This window comes from Trachypithecus francoisi, unplaced genomic scaffold (assembly GCF_009764315.1).
Source record: "Trachypithecus francoisi isolate TF-2019V2 unplaced genomic scaffold, Tfra_2.0 Lachesis_group18, whole genome shotgun sequence".
Classification (NCBI taxonomy): domain Eukaryota; kingdom Metazoa; phylum Chordata; class Mammalia; order Primates; family Cercopithecidae; genus Trachypithecus; species Trachypithecus francoisi.
In genome coordinates this window covers 53,404,518-53,429,389 of record NW_022681463.1, presented here as the reverse complement: position 1 = coordinate 53,429,389, position 24,872 = coordinate 53,404,518, and the positions used below count along the sequence as shown (strand labels likewise).

General features: G+C 33.7%; 1 long non-coding RNA gene across 1 annotated transcript in view; it reads right to left on the bottom strand.

Annotated features, from left to right (window-relative positions):
• The window catches only part of LOC117063713, a 153,128-nt gene extending 130,818 nt beyond the window's left edge, over positions 1–22,310 (bottom strand). The window contains exons 1-2 of the long non-coding RNA XR_004429045.1: positions 22,270–22,310; positions 21,483–21,594 (exon numbers count right to left, since the gene is read on the bottom strand). This is a non-coding gene — a long non-coding RNA (uncharacterized LOC117063713). The remainder of the gene's footprint in view (positions 1–21,482; positions 21,595–22,269) is intronic.
• Between the last annotated feature and the right edge of the window lie 2,562 nt (positions 22,311–24,872).

The window sequence follows — 24,872 nt, the reverse complement described above, 5'->3', positions numbered from 1 at the left end:
GCAGTACTTTTTAAAACTCTGATGCAGATTTGCATTCTTCTATCTGCTATCTAAAATCTTTAACTTTTTTTCCATGTTCTTAATTTATAATTGCCCTAACCAAATAGGCATTCGAAAAACAGCACAAAGGAGACAGCCTTCGAATGGGAGAAGTAAGAATTTGGCTTCACCTACTTTCCCCCAGATCAATGAAAGTACAGTATACATCAACAATTTAGAACTCTGGAAATTAACCAGACGCACAAATTGCAAAGTATCTCTTCAAGAACATTAAAAAAAAAAAAAAAAAAAAAAAAAAAAAACTGCTGACCAGCAGAGACAGTGGTTTTTAATGTGGGGTTATTCCCATTTCTCCTCCCTCCCCACCTCATTGATATGGTAGTCATCAAAATTTAACAAACTTACAACCAACACTGAGGATTTACCTATTTTGAGTCTCCATTATAAGTACCGTCACTAGAGTGCATATATATAGTACTTTGATCAAGCTAGAAATTCCCTAGAAAATCACCATTCAAAGGTGTTCTTGTATTTAACGATTTGGAATTTAGCTCTGGGGTGGGGGATGGGAATGCTATCCTCAAGTTTTACTAAAAACTTTAACAGTCTGCTAGTTCAGCTGGGGCAAATAAGAGCCTGACCAAAGAGTTAAAAGGAAGATCTGGAGAACCACGTTACCATGGGGAACTTTGAAAACTCTGACAAATTCCTGGGGATCTGAAAGTTGACTTGTATGTACATGGCTGTGTGCACACACAGGAAAGACCTAAGAAAAAGGAAGGCCCCAGTTACTCACCTCCAGGTGCACTGGAGGCCTTGCACAAGTAGGAAGTGAAATTTGAGGCTGACTTAACTCCCTGTTTTTTGAAAGTGTACATATTCCAATAGAATTGATCCCTTGGCTAAAGGTGGAGGACTTACAGTCTGAAAGATTTTAAGAAAAATGTCTTACTGAAAGACATTTGGCTGAACATTAAATTATACTGATCTAATAAACATCATTAGGAAGCCAGTTTTAAATGAAAAGATACACTTAAATAAGAGAAAATTGGTGGCACAGAACTCAGTGGCTGCAGATTGCAGATAATGTGGAATCTATGGAATTAGTCTAGAAAGTGACCAAAAAACCATGAAAAATGAAAACAACAGCAATTACAATCACAGCTAAAACAATAAACTGTTATGGGGAAAGAGATGTGATACCATAATTATTCTATTATTTATCTAAAAGTCCACTTTTTAAGAAAAGATAATGTAATATGCAAATATTGAAAATTGTTTTTCATACACAGAAAAAAAGTCCCTGGAGATCAGATGATAGATTTAGAGATAAATATTTTAATCACCTTGATTGACATGTTCATAAAACTAAAGAAAACTATGCAAAATAATTAAAACAAACTCTGTTTTACCAACCGACGATAGATAGAAAATATTTTTAAAAACCAAATAGAAATTCTGAAGGGCAAAATTAAAATAACTGTAAATAAGATTAACTCCAGGAGATTACCAACTTATTTTAGCTGTCAAAGATAAGAACCAGTAAGTAAAGATTATCCACTTTGAGGAGCCACAGAAAAGGAAGAAACATAAGCAAAATCTCAGAGACTTGTAGGAAATCATGAAACATACCTAAGTATGGATAATTGAAGTCCCAGAACAAGGGGCAATAGTAAAACAATGTTATCATTTGTAAGTGATCCTTAGCAAGATAAATGTCTGACTTCTTATCAGAAATCACTGGAGTCAGAAGACAGTGAGATGACATACTAAAAATGTGGGGAAGAAAAAGGCTAAGAAATCAAGAATTCTATGTCTAGCAAAACTACCCTTCAAAATGAAAGGGAATAATACCAACTGCTGGCAAGAATGTAGAATAGGAGCTGTCATTCATTGCTGGTACAAATGCAAAATGGTACAGCCACTCTGGAATATAGTTTGGAAATTTCTTAAAAGGCTAAACACAGCCTTATCCTATGATCCAGCAATCACACTCCTAGGTATTTACTCAAATGAGATTAACACTGATATCAAAGCAAAACCTGCACATGAATGTTTATAGCAGCTATTTACAGTTTCCGTAACTGGAGTACTTCCACACAAGGAGATATTACATAGCAATAAAACCTATGAAGCCACAACAAGACATAGAGGAAACTTAAATGACTATTGCTAAATGAAAGAAGCCAGTTTGAAAGGCTACATTTTACTTCAATCATTTAAAGCTCTGGAAAAGACACTGTAGTGACAATAAAATGATCAGTCATTGTCAGAGGTTTGGTGGCAAAGGGAGAAGTGCACAGAGGATAAAGAAGCACAGGGGAGTTCTAGGGTGATGAAACTATTCGGTATATTTTGATGGTGTATATTTAACATTATCCATATTTCAAAACAGAAGAGTATACTTCAGCAAATAACATTGTATCAATATAGGCCCATTTTTGAAAACAGAAGAATATACTTCAGCAAATAACATTGTATCAATATAGGCTCATCAATTGTTACAAATTTACAACACTAGAGTAAAATGTTAGTAGTATGAAGGACTCTGTGTTAAAGGATTTTTAATTTATTTATTTTATGTATGTATGTATTTATTTATTTATTTTGACAGTCTCACTTTGTTGCCTAGGCTGGAGCACAGTGGTATGATCTCAGCTCATCGCAACTTCCACCTCCCAGGTTCAAGCGATTGTCCTGCCTTAGCTTCTCGAGTAGCTGGGACTATAGGCATCCACCACCATGCCCAGTTAATTTTGTATTTTTAGTAGAGACATGGTTTCACCATTTTGACCAGGCTGGTCTCAAACTCCTGACCTCTGGTTCTCCTCTAATCTCAGCCTCCCAAAGTGCTGGAATTACAGGCGTGAGCCACCCAGTCCAGCCTTTCTTTAATTTTTTCAATGAAGGGGAAATAAAGACATTCTCACATAAACTAAAACAAAGAAAATTTGTCCCAGAAGGAGTGCTTTTTAAGAAATACTATAGGAATTCCTTCAGGATGAAAGAGAGGAGTAAATAGAGAGCACCGACAAGGTTAATTACATAGGTAAATATAACTGTAACTGATGTTTTACACAGTTGGTTACAAGACAGTCTAATGGACTTACAAGGTATAAATTTGTATGTCCAAAATAGCACAAAGGAGGGAGATAAAAAAAAGTGTATAGAGGAACATTTATATGTACTATTGTAATTATTATTATCAATCTGAATTAGACTTTTTAAAAAGTTAAGAGGTGCATTAATATCCTGAGAAATGGCCAAGCACAGTGGCTCATGCCTGTAATCCCAGCACTTTGGGAGGCCAAGGTGGGCGGATCACCTGAGTGAGGTCAGGAGTTTGAGAACAGCCTGGCCAATATGGTGAAGCCCTGTCTCTACTAAAAATACAAAAAAATTAGCCAGGTGTGTTGGCAGGCGCCTGCAATCTCAGCTACTCGGGAGTCTGAGGCAAAAGAATCCTTTGAACTCAGGAGTCGTAGGTTGCAGTGAGCCAAGATCGCGCCATTGTACTCCAGCTTGGGCAACAAGAGTGAAACTCCATCTAAAAAAAAAAAAAAAAAAAAAATCCGGAGAAATGACTTAGAATATGATTAAAACATATAGTTAATAAAAGAAACTTAAAATGTACACCAAAAATAGGTAACACAAAATAAGGCAGCAACGGAGGTACAGAGAAAGGAAAAAAGCATGCTTTGTGAAAAACATAGCATGTAAATAACAAATAGCTCTAATTGATAACCTATCAATAATTATATTTAATGTAAACAGTTTTGAGTAAATGCTAAGATTTTCAATATGGATTAAAAGAAAAAGAAAACAGGCTCTAATTATATGTTGTCTATAAGAGATGCACTTTAGGTTCAGAGAACAATAAGTTGAAAGTCTTAATCAACTTAAGAGAACTGAGATATTCAAAGTATTTTCTCTGATTATAATGAAACAAAATTAGAAACTGATGGAAAGAAATTAGGGATCTCTGAAAATGTCTGGAAAATAACACTGTTCTAAATAACCCTTTTGTTAAAGAAGAGATTACAAGACAAATGAGAACCCACCACAGCCAAATTTATGCTGTATAGATAAACTGTGTTTGGAGCCAAATTTTAGCTTTAAATGCTATAAAAAGTGTCAAGTTAACACACAAATCTGAATTTTCAAGTTGAGGTAGGGTGGAGCAAGATGACGGAATAAGAGGCTGTATCAATTGTCCTCCCTGCAGGAATACCAAACTTAACATCTATCTACACACACAAAAAAGGAAACTTCATAAGAACCAAAAATTAGGTGAGCATTGAGAGCACCTGATTGTAGCTTCATATTACTGAATGATGCACTGAAGAGAGCAAGAGAGATACTCTTGAACTGCTGACACTACCTCTTCCCCATCCCCTGGCAGTGGCTGCGTGGTGAAGAGAGTCTGTAGGCTGTGGGAGGCAGAACACATGGATGGTGAGACTTTGCATTGAATTCAGTGCTTCCTTGTTATATCAGAACCTGGCTATACTTAGCTGATGCCCGCCTAGGGAAGGAACATTTAAAACAGCCCTAGTGACACAGAGGGGAAGTGTCCACCTTCGTTGTTGGCACTTGGGTTCCAGCAAACCTCACAACATGAGTCCGTGTATAAACTTGAAAGACAGTCTAGGCACAAGGACTGCAACTCCTAGATGAGTCACAGTGCTGAGCTGGGTTTAGAGCCAGCGGCCTGCGGACTGCGGTGCGGGGCAGACCACATGCTGAGATACCAGCAACAGCGGCTAAGGGAGTGTTTGTGCCATATTTCCCCCAACTCCAGGCTGTACAGCTCACAGGTTCAAAAGAGACCCCTTCCTTCTGCTTGAGAAGAGGACAGGGAAGAGCAAAGGTGACTTTTTCTTGCATCTTGGATACCAGCTAAGCCACAGTAGAATAGGATACCAGGAAAGGTTATGAGGCCCCCATTCCAGGCCCTAGCTCACAGACAACATTTCTATACACACCCTGAGCCAGAAGTGAGCCTATTACCAAGAAGGGAATGAACCCATTCCTGGCAGGACCCACTACCTGCTTACTAAAGAGTCTTTGGGCCCTGAATAACCAGGAGAGATAACCAGGTACTAGGTCAGGGGCCCCGGGTGAGACTCTGAAACCTGCTAGCTTCAGGGGAGACACAGCACATACAAAGCTGTGGTGGCTCTGGTGAGAAACTCTATCTGCTTAAGAAATGCAAAAGGAAAAGTAAAGCCATCTTTTTCTTATACCTTAGGAACTAGCTCAGCAAAAACAAAAACTTGTACCTTAGGAACTAGCTCCAGGCTTTGGAAATTGGATAGTGTTTATGAACCTGATATGGGCCAGAGGGGAGCACCCTTCCCCGAACACTGAGTTCCAGACCTGGCAACATTACCACAAGCTGACTGAAGAGCCCTTAGGGCTTAAGTGAACATTGACGGAAGCCTGTCAGTACTCTCCACAGGCCTGTGCTGGTGGTAGACATGCAGTGAGCTTCCTCAGCCTGTGGAAAGGAGAGAGAAGAGTGGGAAGAACTGCATCTTGTGGTTTGAGTGCCAGCTCAGCAGCAGCACAATAGGACACCAGGTAAATTTTTAAGGATTTTGGCTCTAGTCCTTGTCTCCTGGATGGCATCTCTGGATTCACCTAGGCCTGGGGCAATGCAGAGCACTTTGGGAAGACAAAACTACAAGTCGGTGTGGCTTCACCATGTTCTGATTGTACAGCCCTAGGACCTTGAGCAAACATAGGTGGTAGCCAGTTAGTGGTTACAGTGGGCTTTTGGCAAGATCCAGTGCTGCACGTTTAAGTCTTACCCAGTGCAGTCCCAGGGGTGGTGGCCAGGTGTTCTTGTGTCACCCCACCCCTAGCTTCAGGCTACTCAGGACAAAGGAGACAGAGAGAGAGAGAGAGACACTCCATTTGTTTGGGGAAAAGCAAGGGAAGAGAACAAGAGTCTCTGTCTTGTAATACTGAGATTCTTCTGGACCTTATTCATGACCACCAAAGTGGTACCTCTAGAAGACTGCTAGAACATTACATTATGGGGCTTGAGGTGCCCCCTAGGCAGATATGGCTTAGGTCACAACACCCAAGTCCTTTTTAATACCTAGAAATCCTTCCTATGAAAAAGGTGTAAAAATAAGTCCAGACTACAAAGACTGCAATAAAGACATAACTCTTCAGTGCCCGGACACAGATGAACATCTACAAACTTCAATACCATCTGGGAAAACCTGACCTTACCCAAAGGAAATAAAAAAGGTGCCAGGGACCAACCCTAGAGAAACAGAGATATTTTACCCTTAAGACAGAGAATTCAAAATATTTTTTTGCAAAACTTAACGAAATTCAAGATAGCATAAAGAAGATATTCAGAATTTTTTCAGATAAATTTAACAAAGTGATTGAAATAATTAAAAAGAATGAAGCAGAAATTCTGGAGCTGAAAAATGCAATTGACATACTGAGGTGATCAGAGTCTTTTAGTAGCAGTATTGATTTAGTGAGCTGGAAGACAGGCTATTTGAAAATATGTAATCACAGGAGACAAAAGAAAAAATAATAAAAAAAAAAATGAAGCATGCCTACAGAATCAAGAAAATGTCCTCAAAAGGACAAATCTAAGAGTAATTGGCCTTAATGAGGAGGTAGAGAGAGAGATAGTGGTAGAAAGTTTATTCAGTAACAGAGTACTTTCCAAACCTAGAGAAAGATATCAACATCCGAGCACAAGAATCTTATAGAACACCAAGCAGATTTAACCTAAAGAAGAGTACTTCAAAGCATTTAATAATCAAATTCCCAAAGGTCAAGGATAAAGAAAGGATCCTAAATGCAGCAAGAGAAAAAAACAAATAAATTAATATGTGTGGCAGCAGACTTTCCAGTGGAAACCTTACAGGCCTCTTAAATGTTGATTATGTATTCTGCAACTTTACTGAATTTTTTATTAGTTATAATCTTTTTATTTTGATGGACTCTTTAGGTGTTTTCAAATATAAGATCCAATCATCTGCAAACAAGGATAATTTGACTGCTTCCTTTCCAATTTGGATGACCTATATTTCTTTCTCTTGCATGATTGCTCTAGCTAGGGCTTCCAGCACTATCTTGAATAACAGTAATGACAGTGCGCACACTTGTATATATATTTCTTATACAGGCATTGTAGACATCCTCTCTAGGTTATCAAAAATCCATTTATGACCTTCCTTCTCTGTATGTCCATGTTTACCCATTGTTTATCTACCAGTTATAAGTGAAAGCATGTAGTATTTGATTTTTTTTGTTTCTGAGTTATTGGGGACTCCAAAAACGGGGAGATTCTGACGGGGGCTAGGACTGAAAATTATCTATTGAGCACGATGTTAACTATTCGGATGATGAGTACACCAGCAGTTCAGACATCACCATTATGCAACATATTCATGTAACAAACCTTCATGTATACCCCCTGAATCTGTAAAAAGAAAATAAATTGTTAAAAAAGACCTTTCTTCTTACTGGTAGAGACTTGATTTGCTTACATATAATTACCAAGGAAGTTTTATTGAACTAAGACTAAAATTTGAATTGTGAAAACTAGAATCACAAGAACTTGTTTTGTGGTTACAGTACAAGCATCCATACATATTGGTAATAAAATTGGGGGAAAACTGAGATTTTAAGAATGCTAAGCAGAATAGAAAAGTAAAAATCATGGGGTTATAATACTCAAAAGGTTGTCAGGATAACAACAACAATAAAGATGAAGTTCAAAATCTGTGGGCTAACAACCGCAGTTAAAGATTGTGGAATAAAGGCATGCTTCACTCTTCTTGATTCTATAACACACAGAAAACAACAAAAGTAGTGTGAAGGAGACAAAATAATGATACCATTCATGAAAGGTTAAAATCACCACAAAAAATGGTGACAATAAATGAAGAGTATCTATTATTGGTTCTTAAATCAGGGAGAATGAACAACGGTGACTTATAAAAGACCGATAATGTTTTGAAATGTAAGTGAACATTGCTAAAAGTCTCAAAAAATTATTTATTTCTACACAAAATGATATATTCTAGAAGGAACTGAAAGGGCCACAGGAAGCGGAATACTGTAGTCCTATCCCTGTTGTACTATTTCCACATTACCACACTAAAATACGAATGTAACAGGCTAAGATTAAAATTAAGCTAGCTAGATATTATATATTTAAATTCTACAATTCATACTTTAAACTTATAAAAGTGCTTGGAGAAGTAAGAAGTTCGGAATAATCACAGACATCACCTGCAGCTGCTGATCAAAGTCAGCAGTGGTAAGCACAAAATATTTTAAGACCAAAAAAAAAAAAAAGAAAAGAAAAAGACTATTATTGTTCTTTTTCCAATTATTTTCAATAACTTAGAATACTTTTTCATAAAACATTCTGAATTCTGAGCTTTTGAATTATTTCCTGTCTTTTAGATGGCAATAAAATTAAACTAAGAGGTATAGAAATAACATTTCACAAATGCTTCTCAATAAATGGAAACACTGATCCTAGAAAAGAAAGAGTAGATTTCAAGAAGACACAATATTTGAAAAGTAAACTGATAGAGCTCTAAAATACATAAATAAATGAGCGGATAAATTAACAAACTACAATTATGGGAAATACATCCACAGAGCAGACAAAAGTAAAATCTAATAAAAAACAGTCCTGAAGAAAATATTAGATATGAACCACAGACAATTCCATAAATATAGAATTGGTGTTTCTAAAAAGAAAAAGTAAATGATATTAAATAGTTTTCTACACATTTTAACATATGCATATATACATATATAATAAACCAGTAAATGTGTTTATTTAAATGTTTCTAAGTATAGAAAATCTGCAAAATTATTACACATTCATTTCATGAGGCTACTATAACCATGCCATAACTACTAACAAATATGTAATAAAAACAGAAATTAGGGGCCAAAAATGATTTTCAGAAGTCCGAATGACAAAAATAATTCTAAAAAGATGTTAGAATAGGTAGATAACATGAGGCTTTAGCAAAAATTAAAAAGACTGAAATTACCTACTCTTAGAGCATATGCACCTAAATGGTCACTTTCACACAATGCTGATAATACTAAAAAATATGTAACGTCATTTAGTAAGGTATTTGAATGTTTTTAAGCAAAAATTCAAATTAACATGTTTTGCTCTATATGGATACAAAGATTTATATACACAAGGTTTTAAAATTATTAAATTATTGCTCAGAATCACCTTGGTACAAAGCAATAAAACAATCTGAGTATCCATTAATTGGATATCTACCTACAATCTTGGAATTGTTATTTTAAAAATGTAGACTCTGTATTATATTTGATATATCCAGCAAGTATTTATGACACATCAGGCAAGCAAAATAAAAAAAAAAGAACACACATGAATTTAATGACAAACATGAGATAATATTCCCAACTCCACTCTGTGAGCTTCCTGCGGATTGCTTCATCCTATTCCTCAGGGAAGCCCTCCCCTCAATTCTGTGTTCCTTTTCTATGGCTTACCCATATTCACCAAAAATACATTAATACTTTTTTTTCACTAAATATAATTTGTTTAAGATTTGGGTAGATTAAGTAGTTTCACCTTGTGTGGATATATCAAATTTTATCATTTCATTCTCTTTAATTGTTCCCAGGTTTTTAATGTTATCAATAAATTTATGAAAATTGTTATGTATATTTTCTTGCAAATAAATATGAGAGAACTTCAGGGATACACCTTTAAGAATAGACTTGGTGGAAATGGAACAATAGAGTACTTCTAAGCATGAAATGTAATAACCCTCTATGTCAGGATTTAAAAATACTTTTAAGAATAAAGAAGTTACAGCAACATACTATTTAATTCCCATCACATGTATTTCATAGCATAGAAGAAATGTTATCATAAGTTAAACCGTCACTGAACCACTAAAGAACTACCGCAAATCTCTCCAAATTTGCCAGGGTAAAGAGAGACTCTTGAAAACATTTTACAATTTTCGATGAATACATATCATGTGTCTTTTTATTTTATTAAAGACAGAGTAAAACGTGTCATGTTCTAACTACTTTAATGACACCAAGTTTTTATACCAAAACTTTAAACAATTGTACAAAGAAAAGTAAATAAATGAAATTGTTTAAATAGACCAAAAGCACTTAATTTTTAGTAATTCTTTATGATACAATCTTGCTGATTTTTCACCCATACAAAAAAAAATTCCCATCGAATTTCATAAATATTACTAATAAAACAATAAAGCTTTGAAGAATAACATAGGAGAACATATTACTAACACTGGATCAGGCAAAGATTCTGTAAACAAAACAGGTGAAAATGATAAGCATAAGCTGTGCAACAATTGATTATTTATCAAATGAAAGCATTAAAACAGTAAAAATACAATTCAAAATTTAAACAGATATTCTCATAATACATACAACAAGGTACTTTTATACAAATTATAGCTTAGAATCTTCAAACAATTAATAAGAAAAGGACTTTGATATTTGCAAAGAGGAAGTATAATTGACCAAATACCTGTGAAAATATGCTCATATTCCTTAGGCATTGAAAATCCAAAATAAGTCTTCATGAAAGAGCATCAATGGCAACAATAAAAAAAATGGAATATCCCATGTGTTAGTAAAGAACAGCCAGAACTTTTATACTTGTGTAGAGAAAGTAAATTGATACAACCTCTTTGAAAAATTGTTTGGTATCATCAATTGAAGGCGGACATGAGCCTGCTCTATGGCCCAACAATTTCACTCCAATAATATATAGAGTAGACATGAAAAAATACATTTCACCTAAACATATGCCACAATGTTCATAGCAATGCTATTTAAAATATACAAAAATTGAAAACTATTCAATATCCATCAAAAGTAATATTCCAAAGGAAAAACATAGAACATTAAGAATAAACAAATAAAATATTGACTTAAAAGAAGTAGACACAGATTAGTACATACTAATACATAATGTATATGAAGTACAACTGTGGAGACATAAATATATGATAACAGATGTTAAGATAGTACTTACCCTGGAAGCAATAGCAGCTGCAACCAAACACAATCAGGTTCCCTAGTTGAAAAAGTCAGTTTCCACCATGTACAATATGAAGTAACAGGAAACCAGTACATTTATATCTCTTTCCACCACTCTATTCTTAGGTCTTTTAATCTGTATCAATATTATTAATGAGATATGAATAATCTATATCAGGTGTCCCCAACCCCCGGGCCACGGACCGATTGGTCCATGGCCTGCTAGGAACCTGGCCGCAAAGCAAGAAGTGAGCAGTGAGTAAGTGAACGAAACTTCATCTGTATCTACTGCTTCTCCCCATCACTTGCATTACCGCCTGAGCTCCACTTCCGTTCAGATCAGTAGCAGCATTAATTGTGAACTGCTCATGCTAGGGATATAGGTTGCATGCTCCTTATGAGAACCTAATGCCTGATGATCTGTCACTGTCCCCTGTTACCCCCAGATGGTACCATCTGATTGCATGAAAACAAGTGCAGGACTTCTACTGATTCTATATTATGGTGAGTTGTATAATTATTTCCTTATATATTGCAATGTAATAATAATAAAAGTAAAAGTGCACAATAAATGTAATGCACCCGAATCATCCTGAAACCATTCCCCCACCTGGTCCGTGGAAAAATTGTCTTCCATGAAACTGTTCCTGGTGCCAAAAAGGTTGGGGACTGCTGATGTAGATTATCACATGAATCTATATTATTATCAATATTAGTACTCATCATTCAGCAATTGAGAGAACATAGTTTACAAATTTAGCAAAACTGTAGATCTGAGAATTATTAATCCTCTAAATCTAATTTGTACTTATGGAATACTACACACACTGCACAAAATGCATTATTTTCAAATATACATGGTATATTCACCAAGATAGATCATGCAAAATCCATAAAATAATTCTTAGTTAAGTAAGATAATTGAAAACATGGTAATTGAATCCTGACAAATACAACTTTAGCGTGGGCTCACAGTCCAAAGAGAGCTATATAAGGAGGGTATAAACTTTGCCTAAGACATTTTTGAGACCTCTTTTTTGCCATAAATTGTGCATTATTTACCCATGTTTCATTCAGAATAAAATTCTAATTATAAACTATTTTGTTTGCAGCTTTATATTAATTTTCCCAGTATAGATTTTGATCCTTATAAACAGTGCACTGATACTAACATATCTTTAGTCAGATTATCTTATATTTTCTAGTATTGATCATGGGAACCTCTCTGTTCCTCTTTTCTATTCTATTCAGCCATTAAGACACAGCACAAATTGGATGTTCTTTTAATAAAATTGTATTGTCTTTCTTGAGCCTACAATTGAAGATGTCTCCTTTCTCTACTTGAATGTATATATACCATAAAAATAATACTGTGACTATATTTTTGTAACTGATACTTTCATTGTTTATCCCTTCATCTGTTAACTTCTTGATTGTTTTGATTATTGCTGCCTCCCATTGTTTACCCAGGCCCTGGACTGTGGCAAATACTCAGTAGACTCTATTGAATTGAGTTATAACTTAACAATGTTTATTATTTTAAAATGAAATATTTAATGATCAAGGAACATAGCATATGCAGAGACTTTTTATTTTATTTTCTTCCCAGCAAATATGCCTGATACTATGATAACATTTCTTAGTAAGTATTGAATTTCAGCAAGTTAAAGTAGGTTATATTCAATTTTAATATTACCATCAAAAATGTTAGTTAACTAAATTACTCATTATTTGAAAGCCTACGACATACCAGACACAGGATCTAGGATAATCTTTTCAAGTGTCAGAAAAAAAAAAAAAAAAAAAAAAAAACTTGTAAGGTGACCCAAAATTCCTTAATATTCAATATTCTTTCTAAGCTGGAAAATTTTTTAAAGCAAGATGTGCCATATATAAGTTACAAATTCTTACTGTCTTTTTTCTAGAAATGATTACCATGACCTTTTTTGTAACTTTTTTATATCTCTCTTGATTTCAACATGATGTTATAAAAATGTTAAAATGCTGACAAAATTTATTGGTACTACATTCAGGTAACGTCTAGGAAGCTCCATAAACTCATGAGTAATATGATATAACTGCTCATGAATACTGAGTACAGTATATTATCCGATACATTCCTTATGAAAAAATATAGAACACTATAAATAGTGCCTGACTTTTTATTAGTTCAATTAAAGAAATTTATTCTCTAATCTGAAAGTAATTATTTTCATTGGTATTTTGTTGAAATATTTTTCTCCTGGATTTCGGAGACTAACTTACTGTTATGTATTAGCTTCCTATTGCTACTGTAACAAATTACCACAAAATTTGTGTCTTAAAACAACACATATGTATCATCTTACAGTTCTGAAGGTCAGAAGTATGAAGTATAAACTGCAGGTTAAAATCAAGGCATCAAGAGAGTTGTGTTCCTCCTAGAGATACTACAGAAGAATCCATCACTGACATTTTCAGCTTTTACAGAAAACCTGCATCCCATGGCCCATGGCACTTTCCTGCATTTTAAGTGCATTACTTTGTGCATCAAATATGTTTCCTTTATCTTTCTGATTCTCACCCTCCTCCCTGAATCTCCTTCTTTCCTCTTAAAAGAACTCCCATGATTCCATTGGTTCCACTGGGACAGTCCAGCATAATCTTCCTGTATCAGCATCTTTAGCTTAATCTAACTACAAAGTTCCCATATCAGTTTGCTCGGGCTGCCATAACAAACTACCACAGAATAGGTGGCTTAAACAACAAAAAGTTACTCTCTTAAGTTCTGGAGGCAAAAAGGCAAAGAGCAAGGTGTTGGCAAATTTGAATTTTCCTGAGGCTTCTCTTCTTGGCTTGCAGGTGTCATCTTCTTGTTCCATCCTCGCATGGTCTTTGCTACATGCATGCATCTCTGCTGTCTTCTCTCCTGTTAAATTTCCTCTTTTTATAAGGAAAACAGATTGGATTAGGCCCCATTCTGATAGCCACATTCTAATTTCATAACATCTCTAAAGGTCATGTTTCTAAATATAAACACATTCTGAAGTACTGGGTGTAGGGATGCAGCATATAAATTTAGGAGGAATATAATTCAGCCTAATATAATTCAGCCTATACTTCAACAAGTTCTTTTTAACATAGGAGGTAATATACTCACAGGCTCCAGGGATTAGGACATGGATATATTTGGGAAACCATTATTCCATTTACCACATATGATTTCTATAACTACTTGCCATCTAAAAGTTAAACTTATTTAACTACTCAAGTCCAGAAAGGTGGATGACTTTTAGAAGACACAAGTCTCTTCCAGGTTTTACGTTCCTATTCTGACGTCTCTTTTTAAACAAGTATTATTGCTGTTATTACTTAGTTGCAACATATTAGATAAAAGGTTGAAAGTTTGTTTCAGCAGTCAAAAATTTATTTTTCTTAATGTTGATTTCAGAATTAAAAGCCTAATTACAAATAGGCTTTTTATTATACTTCATTTTGTAGTGTAAATTTTTAACTTTTTTGATTTAAAATAGACTAGAGGTATATGCCTTAGAAATTTGAGAAACCCAATGCAATTTTGTGTATTTTTCATTTTTGATTAATACATTGAGCATATTCACAACTTATTCTAATGACCATTTTCTTCAGTCAATTTTTTTACCTCTAGAGAAGTTGTCTTGATATTCCAATTCACTATATTCTTACTAATTACTACAAATGAAGGTAGGCAATTTATTTTTGACTGTTTTGTAATTAAAAATATATTTCAAAAATGAGCAACATTTGGCCAATTCTCATTGGGTCCTTCAATAGCTATTCTTAATCATATTTCGATTTATATGGTTAAATTAATCTCTGGTGTTTTGTAATGCCATACTAACACACTTGGCTATCTCAATAAAACAAACAAGCAAATAAAACACTATTTTTTTGACAGTGTCATGCTATTCAAACTGGCATCATGCATTTGTTAGAATTTATTTTCTCTCCCCTCAAAATGTTACACTTTATATCCAAGGGATCATTTAAACACCTTAGGTTGTGATAGAATACAGTAAACTTAACTTTAGTGTCATAGATACAGTTCAGCATCACTAGGGACCTTATTAGTAAGGCATGCTATCTTTAATGTTCTTCAATTAGTGCTTAGTACTGTTAAATTTCATCGTATTTCTTGGTTGATAGCAAGAAGTCAGTAGAGTGAATTCCCAAAATATTAAAAAAAAATTTAAGAAGCTGTTATTTGTATATGTATTTTTTGAAACAGAAATGCCCACTTATAAATGTTAATTCCAAAAATTAGTATCTAAATATTTATTATTAATGTGTATTTACTGGTTTTGCAAAATGCATTTGGTTTCCTTTAATTGAATGACCTTGTCAAGAGTCGAAAATTCCATTTTGAAGTATGTTTCAACAACAGTACAAAGGCTTTTGCTTTCACTTACTTTAAACTTTGAAGGGACTGTCTATTTTATAGACAGTTACATTATAAACTCCAACTGGATTTATATATTATGGTGGAAATACTGTATACACTGTCTTCAATAGGTATTTCCACATTCCTTTGTTGTACTGACATTATTATTATAATGTATTTAACTCAAGAACAGAGTATTTTAGCACACCTAACAACAAAAGCTGCTGACACAGGGTATCTTAGCATTTTCATTATTTTCTTGATTAGATGCCACATCTGAATCAATTAAAATTTCATGCGGCAATCTAACTTAATTGTTGGCGACACTAACATGAGCCAGTTAGCTTTATGAATGTGATTGCTTGCAGGAAAGTGGAGCTAGTAGTGTCCTAGCAGCTAGAAGGTCAAGGTAATTTGGATGTTGACATCATGCCTTTATCAGAGCTGAAGATTGAACTTGTAAACTAATACAATCTAAACCCATGCATGGCTGCACATTCTCAACAAAATTATATTTAATAGTTCGATTTTGAGTCTGGAACTGATAAAAATTTTCAAATCAATATTCCACAAATTTAATGTTTACTTATTAAAAACAACAGATAACCAAAAGTATAATTGTCTTAGGAAAGTGTATATATTTTCAAAATATTTTTTAAAAGATTATTAAAATAAAATTTAAGATCAATAACAATCAATTTACCTTAACTTTTAAATATTAACAATGGCAACAAATATAAGCCTTGTGTGGACAGGACACATATGATATGGATCATTTTTTATTCAAAAGTTTGATTTTAACCAAATAGAATCATTTATGTCAAATGTATGATTAAATCATATTTTCACTAATGGTGAGATTGAAGCATAATTTTTATTTGAATACTTCATTTCTTGATGTTTGTTTTCATTTTTAGTTACTGTAAAATTTAAAACAAAATTTTTAAAAACTTATGTGTAAAAATAATAAAAATATTAAAGACTTGATAAAAATCCATGTTTTCTTATTTTATCTTTTTTATGAATGCAAAGTACATATGAATGGGTACTTTTGTTCTCTCTAAAGGAAAATGATTCAACATTCTCCAGCTTATAGTTTACTTCAATTTTCATTATTTTCTCAGTAATAAAACTGACTGAATCAAATACAATATCTTGGAACAAAATATACCCTGAAATCATACTGAAAAGTAAGTGTAATAGTCTCATATGAACAACAAGGCGTGTACTGTTCAAATCAGAGAATTATTTTTCTTCCTTTTACAAACTAAATAGCATACCACCGGGTAACACACTTACTTCTTGCTAAAATCTTTACCAAGTAAACTGTACACATAACTCATAATTCATTGAAAGGGAAGTTTTATGAAATGGATAATGTCCATTTGCCTGCACAATTGAGTCCCAAAATATGATGTATCTAGACCTGTCTTGAGCAATGAGAAACAAATTTGCAACTGCTTCAAAACATTAGTTTTTAGCTGAGAGAGAGAGAGAAAGAAAGAAACTGTTGGAGAGAGAAATAAGATAAAATTTTTATAAATAATCTTATATAATTTATGTCTTATTTTAATGCTCAGGAACACACAGATTAATTAACATAACTTGTTTATGTTTCAGAATTTTATTTTAAAAATTCTGTTTAGAATTTTGCTGATTAAGGTCTAATTATTTGAGGCATATGTGTGTCCAAATACGACAGTGCCTATTGACTATATTAACACTTCATAATTACAGTATGTTAAATAATACAGTATTTCAGAAATCAAAGTAGTCTTAAGACCTTTATTTACATGAAATGACAAAATTGCCAATACTGTTAATGAATTGAAATTATTTACATGTAAATATAATATGAAGATGTAAAATGTAAGTTATACAACATTGATTACAATATTTAGTGCAAGTAAAATATGCTCATTTGATTGTCTATAGAACTACACCTAAACATTAGATGTAATCATTCACAATAGCCAAGATATGGAAACAACCTAAATGCCCATCATAAAGGAATAAAGGAAATGTGGTATACATACACAATACTGTATTATTCAGTATTTAAAAAGAAGAAAATCCTGACATTTGTAACAATATGAATAGGCTTGGAGAATATTTTGCTAAATGGAATAAGTTAGACACAGAAAGACAAATATTATGTGGAATTTTTTTCTGTGAGTTCATAGTTTTTTTATTAGATTTGCAAACTTTTTGATCATTTTTTTAAAGATGTTTCTTTCCTCCTTCTCTCCTTTGAATTCTTTTTTTTTTTCATTTTTTATTATACTTTAAGTTCTAGGATAGTTTTGTATGTGGAATTTAAAACAGTCAAACTCATGAAACAGAAAGTAGAACTTTGCTGCCAGGGTCTGGGAGGAGGTTGTAATGAGGAGGTGTTGGTAAAAGGGTGTAAACGTTCAGGCATGCAAGATAAATAAGTTCTGTAGAGCTACTGTACAAGATAGGGCCTACGACCAAAAATATAGCATTGTATACACAAAAATTTGCTAAGAGAGATCTTACATAAAAGAAAGAAACAATACAACAACATAAAACCAAAGGGGGAAGAAGGAAACTTTTGGAGATGATGGATAAATTTCTGGCATTGCTTATGATGGTGATTTCATGGGTATAGACTTGTCTTCAAACACATCAAACGGTATACAATAAGTCTTTATAGATTTTTGTATGTCAATACAATCTCAATATAGATGCTAAAAAATCGACTGTAGCTACTTTTGGTTGTTAAAATTTTAGAATTTTAGTAGTGTTTCATATTTCTGAAGGATAATGTGTAAGATTCCTTATCTTTCAGGATTATTGTAAAACATGAAATAAACTGATTTGGGAGCAGAAGAGTCCAAAATTACTTCGGTAGTTAAAATGTTTAAACTCAAATCCTGTTCAAGTTTTTCTTCTTTTCCTCCTTCCTGTACTAAATTCCTAAAGATCTTTTTCCCCAGAAAAAAAATCCATAATGATATAAAATTGAGCCAAAATTGATTGTAGATGTTATCATAGACTGCCTTGAAGACAGACATAAGCTTACTAATACAAAAAAGCCTAGCCCAAAAGCAAGATATTGATCTATAGATTTTTGTATTATAATCCTAATACTTGTTTTTATACTTTTGGCCCAGATAGCCCAATGGGGTTTTAAATAGTATGGAATTATGTGGTGGCATTAGCCAACCGGGGTCAATTTCTACATAATGATTTTTGTTACAGAGAAATCAAAGATAAATCTGAACAGAGTAGCACAAAGTTTAGGCTAAGTCGTATAACTTTTTTTATTTTAAGGTATCTAAAGTTGAGACAGTCTGTATATATAAACCATTTGTTTTATAGCTGTATTCAAAACTCTGTTTTTGTGAAAGCTTGGAAACAAAGAGTCTCGAGTTTTGTTACTGTGAGGAGAACTTCCCTTTGTCTCAGGTTTAATGACTGCATATTTTTGGCTGTCAGGCCCATCACTGTGTTTGCCACTTGACACCACAAATTATTAATTAATACCAATTTCCCAGGACATCAACTGATTTTCTACAAGAAGCATTTTCAAAAGAAGCCGGGTACTAAGAAGGAATAAGATTATTAGTTAGAAAAAACTCTGAACTTCCACATTTCTTGCCTAATTCAAAATGGGAACATAGTTGGATAAGATGAAACTGTCACTTCCAAATTAGAATCCTTGCATTATGTAATGATGAATACAGCCAGTTACAAAATCATAAACCTAAGTAAAATGGCAGATGAGATTAATAAGGAAAATTTATAAAATTTGAAATGAAAAGACTACAGTATTCCCCCCAATCTGCAATTTGACTTCCCATGATTTCAGTTAATTACAGCACAGTACAAGAAGATATTTTGAGAGCAGAGAGAAAGAGACTGCATTCACATAACTTTTGCTACAGTATATTTTTATAATTTTATTTTATTATTTAATATTATTGTTAATTTCTTACTGCACCTAATTATAAGTTAAACTTTATCATAGATATGGTTGTATATGAAAACACATAGCATACATAGGATTTGCTGCTAGCTATGGTTTCTGGCATCCACTGGGGGTATTGGAAAGTATCCCCTGAGGATTATGATAAACTACTAACTGTAAAAAACAAACAACAACAACAAAAAACTGAGAGTGACCCCACCTGAAATAACACATAGGACATAAATTTAAAGCGTGAATTACAGGAAATTTTTTTAAATTTAATAATGCTTATCTTTTTCCAAGTCTCAATTATGGTCACACTAGTTCCTTCTGAATTATATTTGAAAAGTCACTATCATGCATCCAGGTCCACAATTTAAAAGTGGAGAAACACCTCTAGGTCTCACATTTATTTTACAATAGAACAGCATAACCTGGTAATCTGCTTTCTAAGCATCCCTGAAATCCATTTAATCACCTTCATTACCATCTCTGTAAGCTAGTTTAAGCTACCAACTTCTATCTCCCAGACTACTGTTATAGATGATTGACTGTGCATATACATGACTAGCTCCTCTAGTCTATTATTCACAGAGTAACCCAGAAAAATCTTGTAAATCTGATTATTTTTCTTCTATGTTTAATTTATTTCAATAGCCTCACTTTTATCTTGTGGCAAATAAGGGCACAACTTTAAATGATCCATCTTTCAGTTTCTTGTCTCTCTCTCTCTCTCTCTCTCTCTCTCTCTCTCTCTCTCTCTCACTCTCACTCTCCCCCCCCTCTCTGTTCCTGTCATGCTGGCCTTCTTCCTTTTTTAAGATAATTTATCCTCAAATATTCTAGTACATATATATTAATATCAATAGCTATTAAAATATAATTGAAAATAAATCTAAATAAAAAATGGTTAAAAGCTAAAACCTTCAATCAAAGTTTCAAATAATCCATATATTTGTGAATAAATTCTCAAGCCAAATAGGTTAAAATTTAAAAATAAATACAATTTAAAATAAGATAGAAATCTGAAAACTTGCAATATTTAAGTTGGCTGTGCTATAAAAAGAGGATAATTTTCCTACATTGTTAGAAAAACTGCCGTTGAGACTTACTTTATTTTTTATTTTTTTGGAGGAAAATTGCTCAGTATCCAAAATCTACAGTGATATACAACTTGGTTCAGCCAGCACTCTGTAGAAATCATAGTCTATATCCATAATAATATATTTATGCATTAATATGTTGATTATAATATCTCAACATAGAAATGAATTAAATGTCCATTTAAAGGTAAATGAAAACAATGAAGTAAAATGGTAATCAAATGTACCCAAACCTAGCATATTTGTAGTTTATTATGGCATAAGTAGTGGATGGGACAGAAAAGAGATTTGTCACCTCATCTTCTCTGACTACATTTCTTCATTTCTTACATTGCATCCTGTAACTCCTCTCGAAGGTGATAATGAAACAGCTATATAACTACAAGCCACCTAACCAAGCAAATCTACAGCAACCTGGAAATGCTTTTCTTTTATGAATGCCTCTTCCAACTTTTTAATTTTTCTTTAGGAAAATATTTGTGTTTTCAGAGTGTATACATTGCTGACATGTTAAGCACCTTTACATTTCATTCTAATTGTTGACCAAATTTACTGGCAATTATGTATGTTTTGATTCCTCTGAGTTTTGAAAATAATTATACTTAACGTGTAATAAAGCAGGAGTGGGTTAGTGAAGTCGTTGTTAATTGCATTAAATAATATCTGTTGGGAAAGTTAATCAGAACTTCAAACTCATTTTCTATGGGACTTCACTTGCTATGTAATCACATCATCGAAGAGGTTATATAGTGTGAAATTGTAGGAAATGTGTGAAACTAATGCAGAGATTTTAATCACTTTTGAAACACAGGCAACTCCACAGTATTTTTAGTTAGACAGTTAAGTAGTTTCGTTAAATTAGACCTAGAATCACATATCCAAATGGTATCACCGTTAATACAAAGTTAAAAAATGATACTAAGCAGACAGGTTTAGGTATCACCCCTGTCTCTAGAGATTTACACCTACCTACTCTGTGTCTTTCAGTGCTTCTCACTTCTTTGACCTCTTAGTGTCAATCAAAATTCCTTTAACTACTCACTCCCAGAATAATTTTCCTGCCCTAGAAAAGCCTGATGGTCATTCTGTCAAAATACGTTCATAATATTACTACCTCTCATCACTTCTCTTTATATCACCTTCGTAAATGCCATCCTTATCTACTGTTTTATTCCAATTGCTTCTTAAGTGGTTTTCCTAGTTCTATTTTGTCCACTTTTGATCACTGATCATTGTCAAGAGCAGCTATATTCCAATTTAAACATAAGGCAAGTTAGAATGATGTCAATTGTGTTCATAACACAGCTAACTCAAAGAAAAAAAAATTCAAGGTCATGTAATACCTGAAGGACTCTAACTGAATAGAACACCAATTATGACTCTGACATCATTATGTTATTTTACTCTTTTCACTGACTTCACTACAGCCACACTGATTTCAAGATACTAATCTGTGGTGTTTTCGTGATGAACTAATATCTATACATAGCTGCCAAAGATCGAAAATGAAAATGTGACTTCAATTTATTTTCTTCCAAGGTGTTGAGGCAATGTACTGAGTAGCACTTTACTACGAGATTGTCATTAATATTTTGCATTTTCAATGAGCTCTACCCTGACCTTCCTATTTAAAATTACATCTCCTGAGATTCTTTCTTTTTATCATTCCTAATTTGTCCTCCCACCACCCATTTATGCTTATCAACTTCTAATATACAATCTGTGACCAATCGTATTTTCTAAAGATGGCACCATCTCACTTTTGCATCTCAGCAGTTTGACACTGTTGGAGTCTAATTGTTCTCCTCTTGAATCTAAACTGGAATTCTAGTGACTGCTTGAACTATAGAATGCAGGAGAAGTCATATTCTGGGAATTCTATGACTATGCCATAAGATGCCTCACAGCCTCTACACAATTCTCTTAGAATGCTTGTTCTTGGAACTCTCCCTTTTAAAATGTAAGCACCATGCTGTGTGATGCTCAAGTCACATGGAATGGTTAACTATATTAGGTTAGTGCAAAAGTAATTGTGATTCTTGTCAATGCTTTTAATATTTGCACCAATCCAAGGTCCATCTGAGCTCTCAAATGACATCCAACATTTACTGCCAGACACTTTGATAGGGTTTGAATCTGTGACTCCACCTAAATTTTATGTTGAATTGTGGTCCCCAGTGTTGGAGGTGGGGCCTGGTGGGAGGTGATTGAATCATGGGGGCAGAGTTCTCATGAATGGTTTAGCAGCATACCCTCAGTGCTCTACTCATGATAGTGAGTGAGTTATCATGATATTTGGTTGTTTTTAAGTGTGTAGCACTTCTCCCCTCTTTCTCTTTCTCTGGCTCCCACCATGTAAGACATTTCTGCTTCCCCTATCCCTTCTGCTATGATTGAAAATTTCCTGAGGCCTTCCCAGAAGTCAAGCAGATGCCAGCATTATGCTTCCTATACATCCTGCAGAATTGTGAGCCAATTAATCCTCTTTTCTTTATAAATTAAATTACCCAGTCTCAGGTATTTCTTTACAGCAATGCAAGAATGGACTTATACACACATAAATGAACTCTCTTGGATATTCAGCCTAGTTAAGCTTTCAAATGTCTACTGCAGACTCAGCAAACAATAGAATGCAGCAGTGAGAGAAATTCCAAGTAAGAACAGCTCATCGGAACCTAGTCATTCCACAGATACCTAAAAGATACAAATATATTCTGGCTTTTTGTTTGTTTTAAGACATCAATGGTCTTTTTATTTTTAACACAGCAATAGATCATTATTATTTGTCATGTTTATTTTTTTTTTAGCCTAATAATATATAAGCTTGTTAGGCCAAGACACTTTCTCTTCTGCTTGTTCAAAACTGTATTTCCAAATATGATAGTGTTTGACACCTGTTACATACTCCAGAATTATTTATTGCTCGATGATTGTAATAGTTAATTTTATGTGTCAAATTGACAGGATCACAAGATGCACAGACATCTAGTTAAATGTTGTTTCTGGGTGTGTCTGTGAGGGTGTTCCCAGAGGAGGTAGTATTTGAATTAGACTGAGGACAGCGCATCGTACTCACTTATGTGGGTCGACACCATCCAATCCATTGCATTCCTGAATAGAGTAAAAAGATAGGGGAAGGGAGAATTTCCCCTTTCTCTGCTTGACAACATGAACTGGAACACTGATCTTTTCCTGTACTTGGCACATTTAGTTCTCAGGTCTTCAGACCTGGACTGGAATTTGACACCATTAGTCCTTTAAACTACACTACACCTTCAGCTTTCCTGGATCTTTATCTTGCAGAAAGTACATCATGGGACTTTTCAGCTTTCATAATTACATAAGCAAATACCTTAAAATAAATACTTTATAATAAATGAATATATGCTCAAGTGATTATGGAAGTTTAGACATCCCATTCTCTACCATCTACAAGGTGGTATACAGTATGTAGAGGCATAAATAAATATGTATTTTATACATCTATGTATACATACATATGTATATATTCAGACACACCTCTATTTATCTATATCAAGTGTGTGTATGTATGTTATAGGTTCTATTTCTCTAGAGAGCACTGACTAGCACAATGGACAGACTTAATATATGACACTGTATTGTAGAAGAACTATGGCATATATCTCTAGGTAATTTTTTATATATCCTGTACCTGTAGTTAATCACTTTTGTTTAACTTCTCCAATTTTCTTTCAAACTCACTCAATTCTTTTGTCGAAGTTCTCATGTCCTAAATTATTTTTATTTTTTTTGCAATAAGAACACTTAAGATCTACCATCTTAAAAACATACACACAATAGTATTGCTAATTTCCTTTTCAACTGAAAATAGATACATTATGTTGTAGCTATTACAATATAAACTGAAGAAATTTAAAACTTCCGATGTGTGCCTAAAATTGCAATTGATTCATTCTTTGTTGAGAACTCTGAACGAGTGATGGGCTAGGTATAAGGAATGTGGAGTGGGGGATCAATGAACAAGACAAATTTGGTTCCTGTCTTCACAGAGGCTACTAACTAATGGGAAAACCAGAAATCAAACAGTCCTTTAGAAAGAGAATGAAGGTTGGGAAAACCTGCACAGTGCTTTGGGTTACATGACAGTGAAATCTTAGCCATCTGTGAGGAAACAATGTTTAAACTGAACTTTAAAGATTGAGCATATTTAGGTAACCAAAAGGTATGAGCAAAGGGAGCTTTTAATTTGGGCAAAATGAACTAAGTGAATAGCTTATAAGGGCAACAAAAGGAAGAAAGTTCTACTTTGAGTGAGAAATGAGAGTTGATTGACCCAAGACAAAATTGTCAACTGTTATCGCAAAGTTCAAAATTATGTCCA